Below are 19,572 nucleotides of genomic sequence, written 5' to 3'. Positions count from 1 at the left end.
ATGCACATGTTTAGGTAAGCATTCCCCTGTATCTGAACTTCTGATTTTCTTGTTCTGTTTGTTTTTAACAATTTTAATTGTCATGCTTTTTAGCTGGCTTTGTATTGAATACTTTACTTAAGAATGTTTTGATGTCCTAATCAGACTGTTAATTGTGTATTTAAATTATGTCCACATTTTATAATTGATTTTTTAATACCTTTAAGCTGCTTGGAAACCAGCTTGGTGTATAAGCGGTATATAAATTAAATAGTAATACAAGTGAAGAGTTTATTATCCTGCCTGGCAGTTACAAAATATGCTCATCCAGATTCACAGCAAGCTGCTCTGAAGTCTCAAGACATGAATCTTGCAGGAGACTATCTGAAGAAATCTCTGCAAACAAGGAGCCTAGGGATGAAGGTTGAAATGAAACTAATTAAGAAAAAGCAGAGAGTGATTTTAGTTAAAGGATTCCTTCAGGGCTTGGTGTAGAACTGGCTAGCAGTGGACAGAGACAATTGGTCTACCGCAGCTTTTTGTGTAAGAAAGCATCACTCAAGAGCATTGGCTTGTTCTGTTCTTTGGTCTGCATTCACCATAATTTATATGGCTGTCAAGGCAAGGAAAAACAGGAAAATAGGAAGCTGCTTTCTATCAAGACAGACCACTGGTCACTCTCAGCTCAGTACTGCCTGCACCAACAGGACATGGTTTTCCCATATTTGAGGCTGGGGATTGAGCATGGGACCTTCTGCCTGCAATGAAGGTCCTCTTCTGCTGAGCTATGGCCTTCCCCCAGAGGAAAGAGGCTCTACACTGGGGGATCTTTACCTCTTCATATCATATAATCACAGAATTGTAGAGTTGGGATCCCAAGGGTCTTCAAGTCCAACCCCTTGCAATGCAGGAATCTCAGCTAAAACATCCATGACACATGGCCATCCAGCCTTTCTTAAAAACCTCCATGGAAGGAGACTGCCACACCATTGTCAAACAGCACTTACTGTCAGAATGTTCATCCTAATGTCACTTGAAGTCATCGGTTTGAGTCCTACCCTCCAGAGCAGGGAGAAAACAAGCTTGTTTCCTCTTCCATGTGACAGCCTTTGAGATATTTGAAGGTGGCTATCATATCTCCCCTGGGCAAAGGGCTGGGTAACAGGGTGCAACCAGAGCTCCACATAGCATCCTCTTGTGAGGTCTCCAACTCATTGTGAGAGGTATCAGTATCTTCAGTATGTGGATGACACACAGGTCTACACCCTCCATGCCATCTGAACCACAAGTAGCCAGTGCTGAACTTGTGTCTGGAGGCTGTAATGGGTTGGATGAGGGCCAATAAACTGAATCCAAACAGTATGGAGGCACTATTGAGGGGTGGTAGTGTGCTCTGCATGGGGTTGTCCTTGATGGCTCTGCAACAGCAGCAGTTGTAGTGTAGGATGCAGCAGCCAGGGAGCTGCTTGAGGCACCTGTCATTTAAGACCTACACTGAGATTTTGTATTGGCTGCCTCTATATTACAGGGCTCAATTAAAACATATTAATGTTAGGTATAAAGCCCTGGATTACTTTGGACCCACCCAAATACTTGATGGAACTCCCCCCCCCCAATACCAGGTCCTGTGATGAGCTTGGTGGTGGCTTTTCATTGTTCCACCAGTGACGGTAGCTCACTGTGTAATGATGCAGAATAGGACCTTCTTTGTAGGCCACTTGATTCAGTTTGTCTTCATCCAATGAGCCAATCATTTCTCCTTCTCTTTCAGCTTCCTAGTCACTGACAAATAGGCTTCATAGATGTTCCCCTACAGTTGTATCTGCAATGATCAGGCAGATGTGATGTGGGTGGTGTTTAGGGGACAACCTGAGCTCCACTTCAAAAAATGTCACATGGTTAGTCGAGGAAGTTTTTCCGTGCTTCCGTGTTCCTGTGATAGACAGAGAGAGAGAGAGAGAGAGAGAGAGAGAGAGAGAGAGAGAGAGAGAGAGAGATTTGTCTACATAATCGTAGATCATCTGTGATTCTTGGCATGCAGGTTGGAGTCTCTTCCATGATAATGACTAGAGGAAAATCTGTTGGAAGATTTAATAAGTGCACTCACTTCTATAACAGCTTTTATATACGCTCAAGCTGCTCTGTCCCGACATAGAAATGCAGGGCTCGTTCGGCAGTCTTTGTGCCTCTCTTTTAATGACTTCATTAATCAAATCAGGTAGGGGGAAGGAGGGGCTGGGTGGGTGTTTTCTTTCAAGTCCTTTTCAATAGCTTTGGGATAAGAAGAGAATATCGGTTTAGCTGATCCTTGTAGGAGGTTATTGTGCTGTAGACACAAAGTCGATCAATCAAGCATGAATATTTTCTCTCTCCTCTTTCCCCTCTTATAGTTTTCATAAAATCTTTTTTGTTTAAAGGACTGTATAACACAGTTAACTCCCCCCCCCTTGTTAACTGTTTGAACATCCTAAGCTGGTGTATTGATCCGTCTTGACCAATGCCATCTACACTTGTGGATAGTGCTTCTCTGGGGTCTCTTCCATCACCCGCTGCCTCTTTTAAGAGAAGGTGCTAGGGATCGAACCTCAAATGTAGTGCTTGGGAAGCAAATGTCTTGGCAATGAACTATGGGTCCTCTCCATCTTTTTTAAAAAATGTAGGGTTTTAGGGGTTTTTGCAGCTGAGGTATGTTGCCAGAGTGTGCAGTTCTGCACAGATTAGTCAAACATTGGCAACTGAGATCTATCCAGGTGAAGAGAGCCTACACAAGGGTCTGTGCATGGAGCAGAATAATGAAAGGAAAGGCTTAGGGAGCACAAGAGCTAAAGGTGTTCACCCTCAAATAATCAGTAGTAAAACTTGCTTCTGATCCAGAAACACACCTGACCCCTGCTAATTGCCACCCCCTGGAATTTAGAAAAAATCCTTGTAATTCTAGATTATTTCTGGACCACCACCACTCTTTACTATTGAGCATAATCTAGAATCCAGCCATTTTGTGAAGAAAATGATGCCCTCCAAGGTGTCCATGCTTTACAGAGGACTGTGCTTCATTTGAAGGGCAAAGTCCTCTGTTTGGAGGGCTGTCCAATCAAAACCAAGATTAAATATAAAGAACCACAGGAAAGGAGAGGTTGGGGGGCCTTGGAAGTTGCTCATTAGCATTCAACTCCTTGACAGCAGACTGAGCAGCCACACAGTTCACAATTATTTTTGTCTGTCATCTATCTATCTATCTATCTATCTATCTATCTATCATCTATCTATCTATCTATCTATCTATCTATCTATCATCTATCTATCTATCTATCTATCTATCATCTATCAATCATCTATCATCTATCAATCATCTATCATCTATCATCTATCTATCTATCTATCTATCTATCTATCTATCTATCTATCATCTATCTATCATCTATAATCTAAATCAACATGCACAATGATTTGGAAATCTGTACCCTCTTCCTTTGGTCCTGGCATTCCCTCTCACTGATTTGGCAAAGTGTAAATGACCACCCTAATGCCTTCCCATCTTTCATGGGATTGGCCGGCCAACATAAAGGCCAAGCATTGATAAGGACTGATGGCATCATCAGCCTATATTAGCATGCCAAGCTTCATAGCAGGGCATCAGTACAAGGAAGGGATTTTCAGGCCTGCTTCTATCCATAAAGTCACCTTCTACAGTGGTACCTCGGTTTTCAAACGTAATCCATTCCGGAAGACCGTTCAAGCTCTGAAACATTCGAAAACTGAAACTCAATAGCCAGCAGCTAGGCTTTAGGGTTTTGCACTCAGTGGAAGTCGGGTTTACTGTTCAATCTCTGAGGCACGTTCTGCGTTTACAGTGTTTGAGTTCTGAAATGTTCAGAAAGGAGGCATTTGAAAACCAAGGTACCACTGTTTTCATGGGGTGGGGGTGGGGAATGTTATACATCTCTGAGTTACTGTCTCCTCTCCACTTGGAGATATGCATTTCAGGTTCCAAGCCACTCTATAAAATGAATATCTGCCTTCCCTCATTCTTTATAATGGGTAATTAAAAAAACAAAACAAAAATCTGCAACTCCCCCCCCCCCCAATCATTTTGGCCAAAGTGCATGAAATTTATCGGCACAGAAGCCCTTCCAGGGTGGATTAAGCGTGCCATTTTTAATTTTTTTGTAAGGGAAGGCTTTTGGTGGGGGAAGTAAAGGGATTTCATGTTCCTCCATAATCCTTTGTGGAAAGGGAATGTGAGTTTCGTCTCTTTCTTACCTTAAAATAATTAAGAGGTGGCCAAGTGGTAGGAATTCTCATTTGTACATTTATAAAATAAAATGTTGCAGCTTCACAATGGGAGTGTTTGTGTGTTCCATATTCCTGCAGGCATTCCAGTATGTCTTTACAGGTCTCTGCCAGGCCTTATAACATCCTGAAATGCTCCCTGTGGAGTTCTAAAGAATCATAGAATCATAGTTGGAAGGTGCCCCAAGGGTTATTAGTCCAACCTCCTGCAACGCAGGAATCACAATTAAAGGATCCCTGACAGATAGCCACCCGACCTCTGTTTTAAAAGCTCCCATGATGCAGAGTCTACCACTTTCCAAGCTAGACCTTTCCAATGTCAAACAGCTCTTACTCCCAGGAAGTTCTTCCTAATGTTTAGTCAGAATCTCCTTTCTTGTAATTTGAATTCACTGGTTCAGGTCCTACCCTCTGAAGCAGCAGAAAACAAGCTTGCTCCATCATCCATGTGACAGCCCTGGGTTGGGCTGTTTTTTGTTGTTAAAGCAGAGCAACATCAGATTAATTCATTTGGGGGGGTTTAAAACTTAACTTAAGCTCTTAACTTTTTTTTCAAAGAAACTCCTCCGCTGCTGTGCTATAATGAAAACAATCCAGAGCTCTTCAGTTTTCTACAGCGACAACTTTGACTCTTGCAAGTATATATACAGGGAGATGGAGAAGGAGAAAGAGAGAGGTGCCAGGACGATGTTTTCTAGTCTAGCCTCCTCCCTGATGTATGAGTGTCACAGCCGAACGATGCTAACAGCACTGAGTAGGTGTAGACAAACAGAAAAGTGTTCAGACGTCTTTTGCGTGGGATTCACTGACAATTAGCCAAGGTTAACAGCGGAACGTTTATTTGTCTGAGGAACAATTCAATCACATGCACACAAAACTGAAATCTGAGGCAAATATCATGAGTGCTTGTCATCTCCTGACCTCATTCCCATCCTGCTAATTTCTTCTGCCTTCCACCTTCTTCCAACTAGATTTCTAGGCATAACTTTGTGGTGTGTGTATGTGTGTTCAAGTTTCCATAGAGGAATGTTCAGGCATACAGTCCTTGCAGAAGTGGCACTGTGGAGGAACAGTTTTGCTGTGGGTTGTAGCCAACGAGAATGTTAGAGAACAAGAGAGAGCTTTGGTCAAATAAGGAAGCAGCAAAAGAGATCTGTCATACCAGATAATAAAGTATGTTGGCACCAATAGGCTAGAACAGGGATAACCTATTCCCTCTAGTGTGGTTCCCTCTAGATGTCTTGTCTCATCTGCCCCACACGCATGGCCAGGGGTGATGGGAGTTGTAGTCTGACAACACCTTGAGAGCACCTCATTGGGTATCTTGAGCTACAACATGCTACTCTCCACAAATTTTCCATTTCCAATCACAAGAATATAAGAAGAGATATTGCTTCTGCTACTACACCTCTCAGAACAAGCAACAGGAAAACAATCCATGTTAGCATTCAAAGTGCAGACTTAACCTAGGGATCAAGGGATGCTCTTAATTGGTACATCTTAATTGGTGCAGCTGGTATAGCTTTCTGATCTGAAGTAAACCGAGTGTACAGGAATATGCTTCTGACATTCACAATGATCAGAGACCGGAATCCTTGCATTTTTTAAAGCTGTTTGTCACCTCTGAAGACACGAAGGTTCCTCTAACATCTCCCTATCTTCCCACTCTTTAGGTAATTCCTTCCTCATAGGGCATCATTCAATAAAAAAGGTAGTGGAGGTGGGCATTCTGCTTTGGTTCAAGTCTTATGCTATTATTTCTTGTGAGCAGTAAAATTTCTGGCAAACTCACAGGTTCTAAACATTAAATGATGATGGTGATGGTGATGTATCATCTATAAAGTAACAACCGTCTATGAAGCTCCGTCTAGTATTTACTGTACTGTGGTACCTTGGGTTACATACGCTTCAGGTTACATACGCTTCAGGTTACAGACTCCGTTAACCCAGAAATAGTGCTTCAGGTTAAGAACTTTGCTTCAGGAGGAGAACAGAAATTGTGCGGTGGCAGCGCAGCGGCACCAGGAGGCCCCATTAGCTAAAGGTTAAGAATAGTTTCAGGTTAAGAACGGACCTCCGGAACGAATTAAGTACTTAACCTGAGGTACCACTGTACTGTGATAAGCTATTAAGCCTGACATACATGTAAAAGCTCCTTCAGTGGAGGTTTTTAAGAAGAAGTTGCATGGCCATGGATGCCTTGGTTGAGATTCCTGAATTACAGGGGGTTGAACTCAAAGTCCCTCAGGGCTATTCAACCTCGGCTTAAAAACCTCCAAGAAAGGAGAGTCCACATCTTTCTGAGGGAGACTGTTCCACTGTCAAACAGCTCTTACTGTCAGAATGTTCATCCTGATGTTTAGTCAGAATCTCCTTTCTTGTCACTTGAAGCCATCGGTTTGAGTCCTACCCACAAGAGCAGGAGAAAACAAACTTGCTCCATCTTCCATGTGGCAGCCCTTGAGATATTTGAAGATGGTTATTGTAATGGTTACGAGGGGGTTACTTGTGCGTAAATTGCCTTCAGCTTAGTCAGCTTGTTTGCTCAACCATGTTTAGGGTTAGAGCTCGCCCTCCATGACCTGTTAGTCACTTGCCGAATCCGTCAGTGGGCGTTCCTTGAATCTTTTCCAGCATAAAAGCTGTTTGACCCCCAGTCTCCTCCTATGTTCCCTGCGCGGAACGTGTCTGCGCAAGTAAGGGGAGGGCAGGGGCGTGCCAGCACTCTCTCCGCTAGTTTCGTTTGAAGGGTCTTGGAGCCCTGACACCGATTCCTCCACCTCCCTCTCCTCTCTATTGGTGTCACACTGAATTCCTTCCCCCCTGCTGGTTCCCTCCCCGGCATCACTCTGGAGCCCTGCCTCCGCCTCTCGCTTTGATGTCAGTTCCCTGACAGTTATCATATCTCCCCTGGGTATAGAGCTGGGTAACAGGATGCAACCAGAACTCCACCTAGTATCCTCTTGCGAGGTCTCCAGCTCATTGTGAGAGGTATCCATATCTTCAATATGTGGATGACACACAGGACTACACCCTCCATACCATCTGAATCACAAGTAGCCATTTCAGCGCTGAACTTGCGTCTGGAGGCTGTAATGGGTTGGATGTGGGCCAATAAACTGAATCCAAAGAGGTTGGAGGCATTATTGATGGGTAGTAATGTGCTCTGCATAGGGTTGTTCTTGATGGCCCTGCTACAGCAAGAGGCTGCTTGAGGCACCTGCCATTTAAGACCTATATTGAGATTTTGTGTTGGCTGCCTCTATATTACAGGGCTCAATTAAAACATATTAATGTTAGGTATAAAGCCTTGAATGACTTTGGACCCACCCAAGTGCTTGTTGGAACTCCTCTCCCCACCCCATATCAGGCTCTATGATGAGCTTGGAGATGGCTTTCATTGTTCCACCAGTGATGGCAGCTCACCGTGTAATGATGCAGGATAGGATCTTCTTTGTAGGCCACTTGCTTCAGTTTTGTCTTCATCTAGTGAACCAATCACTTCTCCTTATCTTTCAGCTGCCTAGTTTTCAACAAATAGGCTTCATAGATGTTCCCCTACAGTTGTATCTGCAATGATCAGCAGATGTGATGTGCATGATATTTAGGGGACAAGAACAATCTAGAGGACCACACACAGATGTGGCTGACCAGGGGGCATGGGGCTGCTATACTGTGATCCCAGCAGGTGGGTCGCTGTTTAGTCTCAGGATGGGTGATACTGCAGGGAGCTCAGCACAATGCAAATACAAGAACACCGGAATTTCTCTGCTGATTTTGCATCAAGCCAACCTCTCTATCACCTCTTGAAGTAGAAAATCTGCAAAACCCTTTATTTCTGAGTCCAGCTTCAGGTATCTTGACTATCGTCTTCCAAAGCAAAGACTCTATTCCGAACTTAAAAATGGAAAGTGTAATGCTAGTGGACAACAAAAGAGGCTTAAAGACTCCCTCAAGGCAAATCTTAAAAACTGTAGTATAAACACAAACAACTGGGAAACACTGGCTTGAGAGCACTCCAACTGGAGAACAGCCTTTACCAAAGGTGTCATGGGCTTTGAAGACCCTCAAACTCAGGATGAAAGGGAGAAACATGTTAAGAGGAAGGCACGCTTGGCAAACCCTCACCGTGATCAACTCCCACCTGGAAACCTATGTCTCTACTGTGAAAGAACGTGTGGATCCAGAATTGGCCTACTGTTAAGACCGTGTTCATGGAAGACAATCTTACTTGGCTACGAGAAATCACCAAAGAAGAAGAAGTAGGAGCCTTAATGCTGACTGGCAGAGTGAAAAACAATTCCAGATAAGTTGCAAGGAGGGCCCTGAACTTAATGCAAAGAACTTGGGTTCAATAAGTATTTTCAATGACTGGAGTGGCAGAAGGTTGAGAACAAACAGCTAATAACAGATTTTACTGTTGTTATTCTGTCTCTCACAGCTACAATAAACCTACCATTAAAATTATGGACTGGTCATTTCTTCGTCAGAGGGCAAACGGGCAAATTTAGCAGGGGATCAAATACTTTCCTCCCTCACTGTATATATATATTTGTGTGTGTGTGTATACATATGTATGTATGTATGTATGTATAGCTAAAATATATAATATATAGTTAATATATTGCCTGTATAGGGATTGTGCTATCTCACAGACTCTTTTGGACTCTATCCAGTAATACATTGCTGAATAAAGTCTAACTAATTGGAAATCTGGTTTGAACCTCCATATTGAATCCACAAAGGGAATTTTCTCCCCCACTCACCCTTTTTCTTCCGGGCAAACATCAGCACCCCACCTGTCAGCAAGCCAGTGTAGCAACTTTGCCCCACTCATCAAGTTGCTTTGGGCCATGGGTTGCCCATCTCTGCAGCACATGATGGGCAAAACGGCAATGAGAGGGGCACAAATGCATGCTTCTCCGGCACAAACCTGCAGCCCTGACCCGGAAAGTCTACGAACCAGGCCAGAGGAAGAGAACAAAAGAGTTATTTAATCATTTCTGTTGCCTGACTTTGCTGTAATGTGTGGACGTCTTAATGACAAGATGGCTGTACAAAGAACATAATCCCTTCCCACTGAAGCTCTCAAAAGAATGCTGCATACTCAGAGAAGAACAAAAGCCACGGAGGTTGAGGCACCGAGGCGTGAGGTTATCGTTGCCATGCTTGTAACTTTGTGCTGTCAGGAGCTCCTTTGTGTTCCTCTATCGTGTGTCTTTGGGGAGCAAGGATATATTAAGTTGTGCAGCAGACTTGTGGCACGTGCTGCTACAAGTGTAATAATAATCGTAATTGCTAGATGATCTGGCAGATGGTTCTTCACACAAGCTTCCAGAATCTCTTTTTCATCTTAACGGGCAATGGTTACCTTTATGCATACCTTTATTTATTAACATGTGAAAAGAGAGAGAAAACAAAGGAGGGGGTAAGTGCAATGTTTATTGCTTTATTTGTCTTTCTGGATCATGTAAAACAGGAGTGAGGAACATTTGGCCCATTTCAAGGTCTCCCATGGAACCCTGCCTCCTCCCTCTTTCCCCTTCTCCCTACACTGCAATGACTAATCCTTCCATTTTTTTGAAGAACCCATCTTATTTCTATGATTGCAAGTTGTTTTAGACTGTTTCCAACATTGTGCTTTACTTGTCCCCCCCCCCAAGTCTAATTGCTGAAAGGAGGATTATGGGGAGTTGGGCACAGCAGGGAAGGAAAAGGTTAATACTCCCTGCATGCTACTCTGTAAAGAAGTAGAGGCAGGGGATTAGAGCAAAGGGTGCATGAAGGTGTTGGGCGCAGAGCTCTGTCCTTGCTTGTTTGCCCTGCTTTTCATCTGACATCATAGTTGTGCTGGTCCCGTGGGTTACCCGAGAGGCGAGGTCCAAGTCCGGTCCATGGTCAGAGGTGCAATGTGGAGGCAGTCCGTAGCAGCTGAAGCTGGATGCAGGGGAGGGAGTCGGGTCAGGAACAGGCAGGCATGCAAGCAGGGAGCCAGGGCGGGTCAGGAGCTCTGGCAGAAAAGCAGGATAGGGTTCAGGCAGGAACTAGCAACCAACAATGTTGCTCCCGCAACTTGGGACAAGGGCTGGCCGGCTTTAATCTGCCCCGAAGCATAGGGTGGCCCCGATCCTCTGGTGACTCGCCTCTCCTGGCCTGGAGGTGAGCACTCCTCCTGCGGGAACTTAGTTCCCTCCACCTCTCTGCCCTGAGCCTCTGCAGTTCAGGAGAGGCTGGAGGGTTACTGGACCCAGAAGCAACCTCAGCTTTCTCTGACCCAGCTCATGCCCCAGCCCTGGCTCCTGTGCAGACTGGGATCCCTCAGGTTCAGCATCCGAGTCCGAATCCCAGGCCATCACAATAGTGGTCGCAAGTGATTGCCAGGCCTGCCTACCTATCAGACTTGGTTCACAGCAGAGTGAGATAGGTATCTGGGGTACAGGCTGTACACCCCTTGCCGTACAGTTTGGGATTTTGCCCAAGCAAAAATTGTCTTCCTGGCTCTGGTCTTTGGCTCCCAGCTCCATTTTGACAATTGCCAATGGGTGAACCCATGACAATGGGATAGCTAAGAAAATGGACAGCTCTTATCCCATTTAACTTGGGTCTCTCTCTCTCTCTCTCTCTCTCTCTCTCTCTCTCTCTCATCTGTCTGGGATTCTTATTCACCCCTTCCAGCTGCATAAGTGAATGGTTGCAATCTGTTAAAGATGATCACTATATCCTACTGCATGTCTGAACATCATGGCTCAGGGTATGGTCATATTTATTCAGTATATAATGATAATATAACTGCCAACATGTAACTAACAGGTCTCAATGGAAGCCACCCTATAGGTCCCCTCTGCTATTATCATTGCCCTTATTGGTTGTTTCACCACCCTCCGAACCTTGGCAGGATGGGGGTGGGTAACCCAGAAGAAGGAATTCTCTGTGGCAGACCCTAAGTTGTGAAACTCCCTCCCCATATCTAGCAACTTCATTATACAGCTGTCAGGGAATCCTGAAGACACGCCTTTTGACACCTGATATGTTTCTTTTTTTAGAACCCATCTTATTTCTATGATTGCAAGTTGTTTTAGACTGTTTCCAACATTGTGCTTTACTTGTGGTAACCTGCACTGGGCCCTTAGGGTAAAAGGCAGATATAATAATAATAATAATAATAATAATAATAATAATAGGTTCCAGCTGCTCTGCTTTGCCAGCACACTGTGTTTTCTCTCCCAGCCATACTGACATATCACATCCCTCATAGAGTCTGGACTTTAGTCCAAGAATTCTGTGGCTGTATGCCATTGCCCTAGATTCTGGACCATCTTTGGCGGTTCTGCTGTCCTTTTGTGTCTAGCCTTCTTCCCTTTCTGAGACATGTTCTTAATTACTCTTCATGCAACAGAGCACCATAACTGTTTCTCCACTGGCCTCCTTTAATCTGTTTCTCTTTCTTTCACAGGGATATCACTCCTTTAAATCTGTTAACACTGCAATCAATAAGCCAAGCATACAAGGACGTTTAGCATTTGCAGCGTCTGGACCGATGATTTTCTGTTTTTGATCTGAGCATAATTCCCCAGCCAAGCATTCAATTAAAATAAACAAGGGAGCACCTTGGGATGATCAAATGCCTAGCTGGGCGAGGGATTCGTTCAGAGTGAAAATGTTAAAATATTGAGAGTTCTGCATGCACCGGAAGAGCAGACGACACAACCCAAACTACTCAGAAATCGTGCCAAGCAACTTTAAAGGTATGCAAATAAAAGGAAACCAGATGCTTCCAAGACATCAGTGGCAACCTGTAACTAACAGGTCTCCATGGAGACATGGCCCAATTAGTTGACTGACAGTCTCCAGGCCTACACTGCAGATTTAATAGACCAGTTTAATAGTTGTCCCAAGTTCCCCAGGAAATCCTGGAAAGCTTACATATTTTATATATATATATAAAGGAAGAACCCCATAGGCAGCATTCTAGGCAGCCTTGCCATGTAAGGCATGAAAAGCCCTAGGCCTGTAAGGCGTATCAGAGGACACAGAAAAGAGACAAGCTCTGATGCTTTTGGTAATCAGCTGTTTATTAAGCTGGATGAGATTTGGGAAAGGCTCATTTGCTGGGAGCTGTATCAACTGTCCAATTTCTCAACTCCCAACAAAAGATGGATTTGATAGGTCCAAGCATTAACAGATTCTTCTTGAAGCATCCCTCCGGTAAACTCCTGTCTAGGGTTGATGCTCCCATCCAGACTTGCAAGGCTGGTGCAGCTTTTTCAGCTTCTAGGAATGATTTAGGTTCTATAGCGATCAGGAAAACAGAGAGCTTCATTTTGCACAGAAGAGCTCGGCACCCAAGACACAGAGCGAAGCAGAGAGCACACAGCAAGCAGATCAGAATTGTAAAATATGTGATCTGTAATACAGATGTCTTAAAAAGCAGAGACATCACCTTGCTAACAAAGGTCCGTATAGTTAAAGCTATGGTTTTCCCAGTAGTGATGTATGGAAGTGAGGGCTGGACCATAAAGAAGGCTGATCGCCGAAGAATTGATGCTTTCGAATTATGGCACTGGATGAGACTCTTGAGAGTCCCATGGAGTGCAAGAAGATCAAACCTCTGCATTCTTAAGGAAATCAGCCCTGAGTGCTCACTGGAAGGACAGATCCTGAAGCTGAGGCTCCAATACTTTGGCTACCTCATGAGAAGAAAAGACTCCCTGGAAAAGACCCTGATGTTGGGAAAGATGGAGGGCACAAGGAGAAGGGGACGACAGAGGATGAGATGGTTGGATACTGTTCTTGAAGCTACCAGCATGAGTTTGACCAAACTGTGGGAGGCAGTGGAAGACAGGAGTGCCTGGAGTGCTCTGGCCCATGGGGTCACGAAGAGTCAGACACGACTAAATGACTAATCAACAACAATACAGATGTGAGACAAATCTTGGGGCTCTCACACACCCCTAATTAAAGCACAACTGAGCTTTAATTAGGGGTGCACACAGATCTCAAGATTTGCCTTAAACTGGGAAAGTTTGCACCGATCAACTTATCTCTTTGACCTTCCTCGGAATATTTAGGAAGATTTTTATTAAGACCAACTCAGGTTAGTTTTCAAAGTACTGCCACAAAGACAAGGGAGAAATGGGCAATCTGCTTGATGCTGGCCTCTTTTTCTTATGAAGAAATTATGCATTTTTATTGGATTTTCAGCCTAGTTGTAATTGCTGCCTCCTATATTAAACATTAATTATGAATCACTAATGAAACAATGGGGATTCCAAAATAATTCTAGACTTTCAAGGTCACTCACATGGGAGGCATGGCAATATTGAGAACCTAGGAAGAGCCCTCCTGGATCAGGCCAAAGACCCATGCTGCTCAGACTCCTGTTTCCAACAACAGACGAAAAGGTAGAAAGGCAGGACTACTGTCTATATATGCATCACTATCAGGGCTAGGCAGCATCACCTGGAAACTGAACAGTGATCACACCATTGCAGGAGTCCATTGTCAACCCCTGGGGCATCCTGGCCCTGCTCCTCTTCCATCTTGCTGTGACAACTTATTCACTTGAGAAAAGCATCCATTGCTTTCATTACTGTCTCCACTGGCGGAGGAAGAGGAGTGCGGGGGAAGCAGCGCGATTCCCAGGGTGAGTCCCAAAATGAAGAGGAAGTGGAGACACTCAGAGAGGGCCTCTGTAGTGTGTGTCTTGCCCCAGTGTGCTTTAAAAGATGAAGCCATCACTGTATGAAGGTAACAACTCTCTTTCCTTGTTCGTTCCCCAGAAACTAGAGGTTCGCTGCCTTGAAATATTGAGGTTCTACTTAGCTAGCGTAGCTTTGGAGTGGACCACAGGAAGCTGCCTTGTGCTGAATCAAACCATTGAACCATGCAGCTCAGTATTTTCTCCAGCTGTTTTTGAACTGCAATTCACATCATCCCTGACCACTTGTCCTGCTAGCTAGGGATGATGGGAGTTGTAATCCAAAAACAGCTGGAGACCCAAGATTGGGGAACCCTGGTCTACACTGATTGGTGGCAGCAATCCAGAGTTTCACACAGGAGTTTCCCTCCAGGCCTACCTGGATTAAATCTAGGACCTTCTGAATGCAAAGCAGATGTTCTACCACAGAGTGACAGCTCGTCCCCTAATCGTAGACCACTCTTTCACAAAATTGTACCAATCCCTTTTCAAAGCCATCTGCATTGGTGGTCATCGCCATGTCTTGCAGCAGCAAATTTCATAATTGCACATTTCGTAGAGGAGCACTGAAATTGTGGCGGTGTATCCAGCAATTCATATGCTACCTGTGGCAAGTGCAACTTATGAGAGAATCAGCTTTCTGCTTTGTCCTTGACTTCCTTTCCTTCTTCTTTCCACTCAGCATCAGTCAAATGAGTGAGCAATCTAAGGCTCTTTAAGTAAAAAAAAAGGTGAATATAGATTTTGCAGAGCTAATGCCGGTCCACTTAGAGCACTGGTAGGACCTGAACACGAATGCTCTTTTAAGCTAAAGAACCCAGCAGATTTAACAGCCTTGCGTTCCCTCCGTGCTGCATAGAGACTGTCACCTACCTTAACCTCAACATAATGCAGCCTTCTGCCCATTAAGCGTGAGTCAGCTCCCTCTAAGCAAAGAGAGACTGCAATCTCCCAGGTTATTAAGATAACAGAGGACAGTATTTTCCCATGGCAAACTTAAGAATAAGTGTTCCAGTCAGCAGAACATGGACATTTCTTTCCTCGCCTGGAATCACAAGCACAGATTCAGACAGCCTTTAGGAGGGAGGGAGAGGAGACACAGCCTGCAGAACACAATGCTACAAAACCAGCAAGATGTCCTAGCTAATTATGTGTACTTGTTCAACATTCAGATGGCTGTTTTGAACCAATATGGGGAATTTGGGGTTTCCCATCTTTCCAAACTTTGTCCCCCCCCCCCACAACAACCCTGTTTCCTGGCTCAGTGTTGAGAAACTCTGCCCCATCTCCGTCCAGACTTAACTAGTTTCATCTGTGATTAGCAATCCATAACTGCCCATTCCAACTTCTTCAGTCAGAATGTTTATGCATATTCCATTGTTAAGTATAATTGGTTTAATTGACACAGAAATGGAAAATGTTGGTGTATTAATGAAGGTTCAACACTGGTTTTTCCCCACAGTAGTTTTCTAAGAGACACTCAGCTTCTTAATGAGTTGATCATTATCTAATTGTTGTTTTCTGCCAGCTAACATGTGAGTGTTGTAACCTTAGATCAGGTGACAAAGGTATTGAATCGCAGGTTGCCATTTTGAAGGGAGTTGCCTGTTCAGTCTTTCTCTGAATGCCACAGAGAACAAAAGGATATGATAATGGGTCTCCAAGAAGCTGCATAGCCTTAGGCTGGGATGGAGGAGAGAGACACTGTTTCGATTTTTGGAGTTATCTTTTATTTCCAAGATGCTGAGCCTGTGCTGGACAGGATAAGACATTGTACAGATGTTTTGGAATCATCATTTGATGTATTATGTTATAGTTTGGAAGACTTCTGCAAGTAAACTTTGAATAATATTTTTATGGGTCTGGACAATGATTTAGTCCAAAAGGAGTCAGTTCTTATGCTTCCAGTTGCTTCAAGCTTTGTAATGTGAATATCTGCAACTTCCATGACCACATAGGAACTTGCCTTATACTGAGTCTGACCATTGGTTCATTTTTTTAGCTCAATATTATCCTGGCAGCAGCTTTCTGGGGTTTTAGGCAAGAACTTTTGCCAATTCTATCTGGGGACGCTAGCGATTGAACCTAGGAGGCAGATTCTCTTCCACTAAGCTATGGTCGTCCCCACAGAAGCTGTCCCCATTGTGAGAACTTCAATAAACACAAGTGATTGGGAATGGCAAGTTCATGAGGCAGAGAATTGTGGGAGGAAGGAATTATAATCACCGGGAGAAAAGTTGCTGTACTTCTTCCAACTAACTTTGTGTTACTATCTTCTCCTTTAACCTCCCTACCTTCCTTGTGTCGGGGAAAAACTGATGGGAAAAACAAACCTCGATAATAAACTCACTGAGGCAAGGGCCCATTTCTATTTTTATTGTTTATGCAGTATTTTGCACAAATGAGGCCTTGGTCTATGATTTGGGGTTTTAAGCACTCCCCTGTAGCCAACTATTAATTATCGGCTTAACATTCATTTTATTGCACATCTGTTTCAAAACAGCAGCTCCAATCATAGAAGAAGGCCCTATAATGGGTAGGGGTAACGAACTTAAAAAACAGCAGCTATTCCATGCAAAAGTATGGTCCCTGAAATGAGAAAAAGTAAGGCACAACGCAAATGCAAAAGGAACTGCAGGCATCCCGTGACTGGATGAGTTGGTGCAATACAGTGAGATTGTGTGAAGAATAATGAGACATAGTGTGGTGGGCTGGCTAAGAACCTGAGCTATAAGTCAGGAAGTCCTTTGTGTGAATCTCACATCTTTACTGTATTTCTTGGGCCTAGGGTCACAAACGTAGCACCCAGAGGTGCCTGTGTGCTTCTCATCACCTTGGATGGCAAATATCTCTTTAAAAATCTACAGTGCATTAGAGATTCTGCTCTTCCTGTGGAGTTCCTGTTTGCACCGACTCAACCTCTACTGCATCGAATGCAGCTTCTTCAATATCCGCTATGTATATTGGATTAGCCATTGGGTGTCTACCTGTTCTGAATGGAGGAGAGGAGCCTCTCTCTGTGAACTTTTGGGGGATGGCTCCCTCAAATATTTTATGGGGGGGCAAAAGGGAGCTCGACCCCTAGGAGTTGTCTCCTGTGAATGGAGGGGCATGCCTGTATCATTTAGTGGGCAAAGCAACATGATATCATTTAGAGAGCCAGTGTGGTGTAGTGGTTAAGAGTGGTAGTCTCGTAATCTGGGGAACCGGGTTCGCGTCTCCGCTCCTCCACGTGCAGCTTGCTGGGTGACCTTGGGCTAGTCACACTTCTCTGAAGTCTCTCAGCCCCACTCACCTCACAGAGTATTTGTTGTGGGGGAGTAAGGGAAAGGAGAATGTTAGCCACTTTGAGACTCCTTCAGGTAGTGATAAAGTGGGATATCAAATCCAAACTCTTCTTCTTCTAGTGTCCTGTCTCTCACACCCTCCGACGCTTTGAAGCCAAAATCCAGGACATCATCTTCCCGGATCCCATCTTTCCGTTTATCGTAAGAGCATGGCAGCCATTTGGGTAACCGTGTGTGATTTCACAACATGGTTTCCCTGCCCCCCAAAAAGAACACTTTTTGGGTACTGCAACCCAAAACACGTGTTTTGGGGCACCACACGATTTTGCAGCCCCCCAAACATTAAGCAAACAGTCTGTGAGCACCTAGAAAGGAATGCTGTGATCACCAATAGTCAGCATGGATTTCTGAAAAATAAGTCATGTCAGACTAACCTGATCTCGTTTTTTGACAGAATTACAAGCCTGGTAGATGAAGGGAACGCAGTGGATGTAGCCTACCTTGATTTCAGCAAGGCATTTGACAAGGTGCCCCATGATATTCTTGTAAAGAAGCTGGTAAAATGCGGTCTTGACTATGCTACCACTCAGTGGATTTGTAACTTGCTGACTGACCGAACCCAAAGGGTGCTCATCAATGGTTCCTCTTCATCCTGGAGAAGAGTGACTAGTGGGGTGCCACAGGGTTCTGTCTTGGGCCCGGTCTTATTCAACATCTTTATCAACGACTTGGATGATGGACTCAAGGGCATCCTGATCAAATTTGCAGATGACACCAAACTGGGAGGGGTGGCTAACACCCCAGAGGACAGGATCACACTTCAAAACGACCTTGACAGATTAGAGAACTGGGCCAAAACAAACAAGATGAATTTTAATAGGGAGAAATGTAAAGTATTGCACTTGGGCAAAAAAAATGAGAGGCACAAATACAAGATGGGTGACACCTGGCTTGAGAGCAGTACATGCGAAAAGGATCTAGGAGTCTTGGTTGACCACAAACTTGACATGAGCCAACAGTTAGCGCGAACGGCTAATGGCGAACGGCTAATGGCGCGAACGGCTAATGGCGGATTCCCTCCGAGCTCCGGAGGGAATCGGCTCTACTGAGGACGGGTCTTGCCGTGCCGGCGACACGGGGACCCTCAGAAACCGCAGGCGCGGAAGCCTGCGGACTTGGTGACTCGGTGGGCACCTTAAGCGCCCTCCCCGACCCACGAAGAGCCTTTTTAAAGGCTGCGGAGAGGGTACGGAGAGTGGCGTGGTGCTGAGAGTAGACCGCTACCTCAGTAGAGCGAAGCCGCAAGCCATGGCCGGAGAGCGCTGACTTTCTTCCCAAAATTTGGACTGGATAACAAAGGACCCGTGAGTAGTGGAATTTGGACTTTAAAAATTTTATCCTGTGAATTCGGCACGATCGGGGGATGTGTTAAAGGGAAGTCCGCACCCCCTCTACTTATAGACGTTTCAAAGCAAGGAACGGAGAATTAAGGCGGAATGAATACTGTTTTGATGATTTAAAAGTTTCTCACAAATTTGATAGAACAAGATTTTTATGCTGGAGAGAAAGGGAATTTGGAATTTTGTGTGTATCCCCCCCAAAAAACCCGGGAGTGTCCTATTTGGGTCCCGGAGGAAGAAGTGAAAGGAGTTTGACAGCTGTCAAAGAAGCTGTCAAACGGGCGGACAAAGTAAAGAATTTTGCTATTTAATAACTCTTGGAATTAAAGCTGATACATTTGGACTGAGGCGATTGGAAACAAAGTATTGATAATAACAAAGTAACAGATTATTGGAAAAGGACTACTAAATAACTGAAAGCCCCCTAGGGGGAATTAGTGACATTACAATGGCTGCAGAGGGAAAATTACTGGCGGAGATAGAAAAAATGTTCTTTCTCGTGGGAATCCTGCAGGAGCAGAGTATGGCTCTGAGTAAAGTTTTTATGACCTTGAATCCTGAAACAAACAACTCTGCTGAATGCACAAAGGAGATGCATGATAAAAATTCTGCAGCTGAGCAGGAAGAGATGCCTTTGGAATTGACAGAGAAAAAAGAAGGAGTTCAGACACTACAAATGGAAAATATCAACCAGGAATCTGCAGCGTTAGAGTATGAGCAAGAAGACCTCTGGATTACAGACCTGCGAAAGATGAGAAAGAAGAAGAGAGAAGCCCCTGGAGTACTTGGAATATTAAAACTAGAAAGAACAAAGCAATATGATTGGGACTTTTCTCTTGAGTATGGAAAACTAGATGGTCTTTCGCAGCAAACACTCTTCAACATTCTGAATGAAAGAAAATATGATCTGACTCTGACT

The 19,572-nt window shown here is 44.4% G+C and overlaps 1 long non-coding RNA gene across 1 annotated transcript in view; it reads right to left on the bottom strand.

Moving 5' to 3' along the window:
* Positions 1-1,003: 1,003 nt before the first annotated feature.
* LOC309350431 overlaps positions 1,004-19,572 on the bottom strand; it is a 43,197-nt gene continuing 24,628 nt past the window's right edge. The window contains exons 2-3 of the long non-coding RNA XR_014160363.1: positions 2,087-2,250; positions 1,004-1,912 (exon numbers count right to left, since the gene is read on the bottom strand). This is a non-coding gene — a long non-coding RNA (uncharacterized lncRNA). The remainder of the gene's footprint in view (positions 1,913-2,086; positions 2,251-19,572) is intronic.

This window comes from Podarcis erhardii (genome assembly GCF_964252035.2).
Source record: "Podarcis erhardii genome assembly, chromosome: 9".
NCBI lineage: Eukaryota > Metazoa > Chordata > Lepidosauria > Squamata > Lacertidae > Podarcis > Podarcis erhardii.
This window is presented reverse-complemented; position numbering and strand designations above follow the sequence as displayed.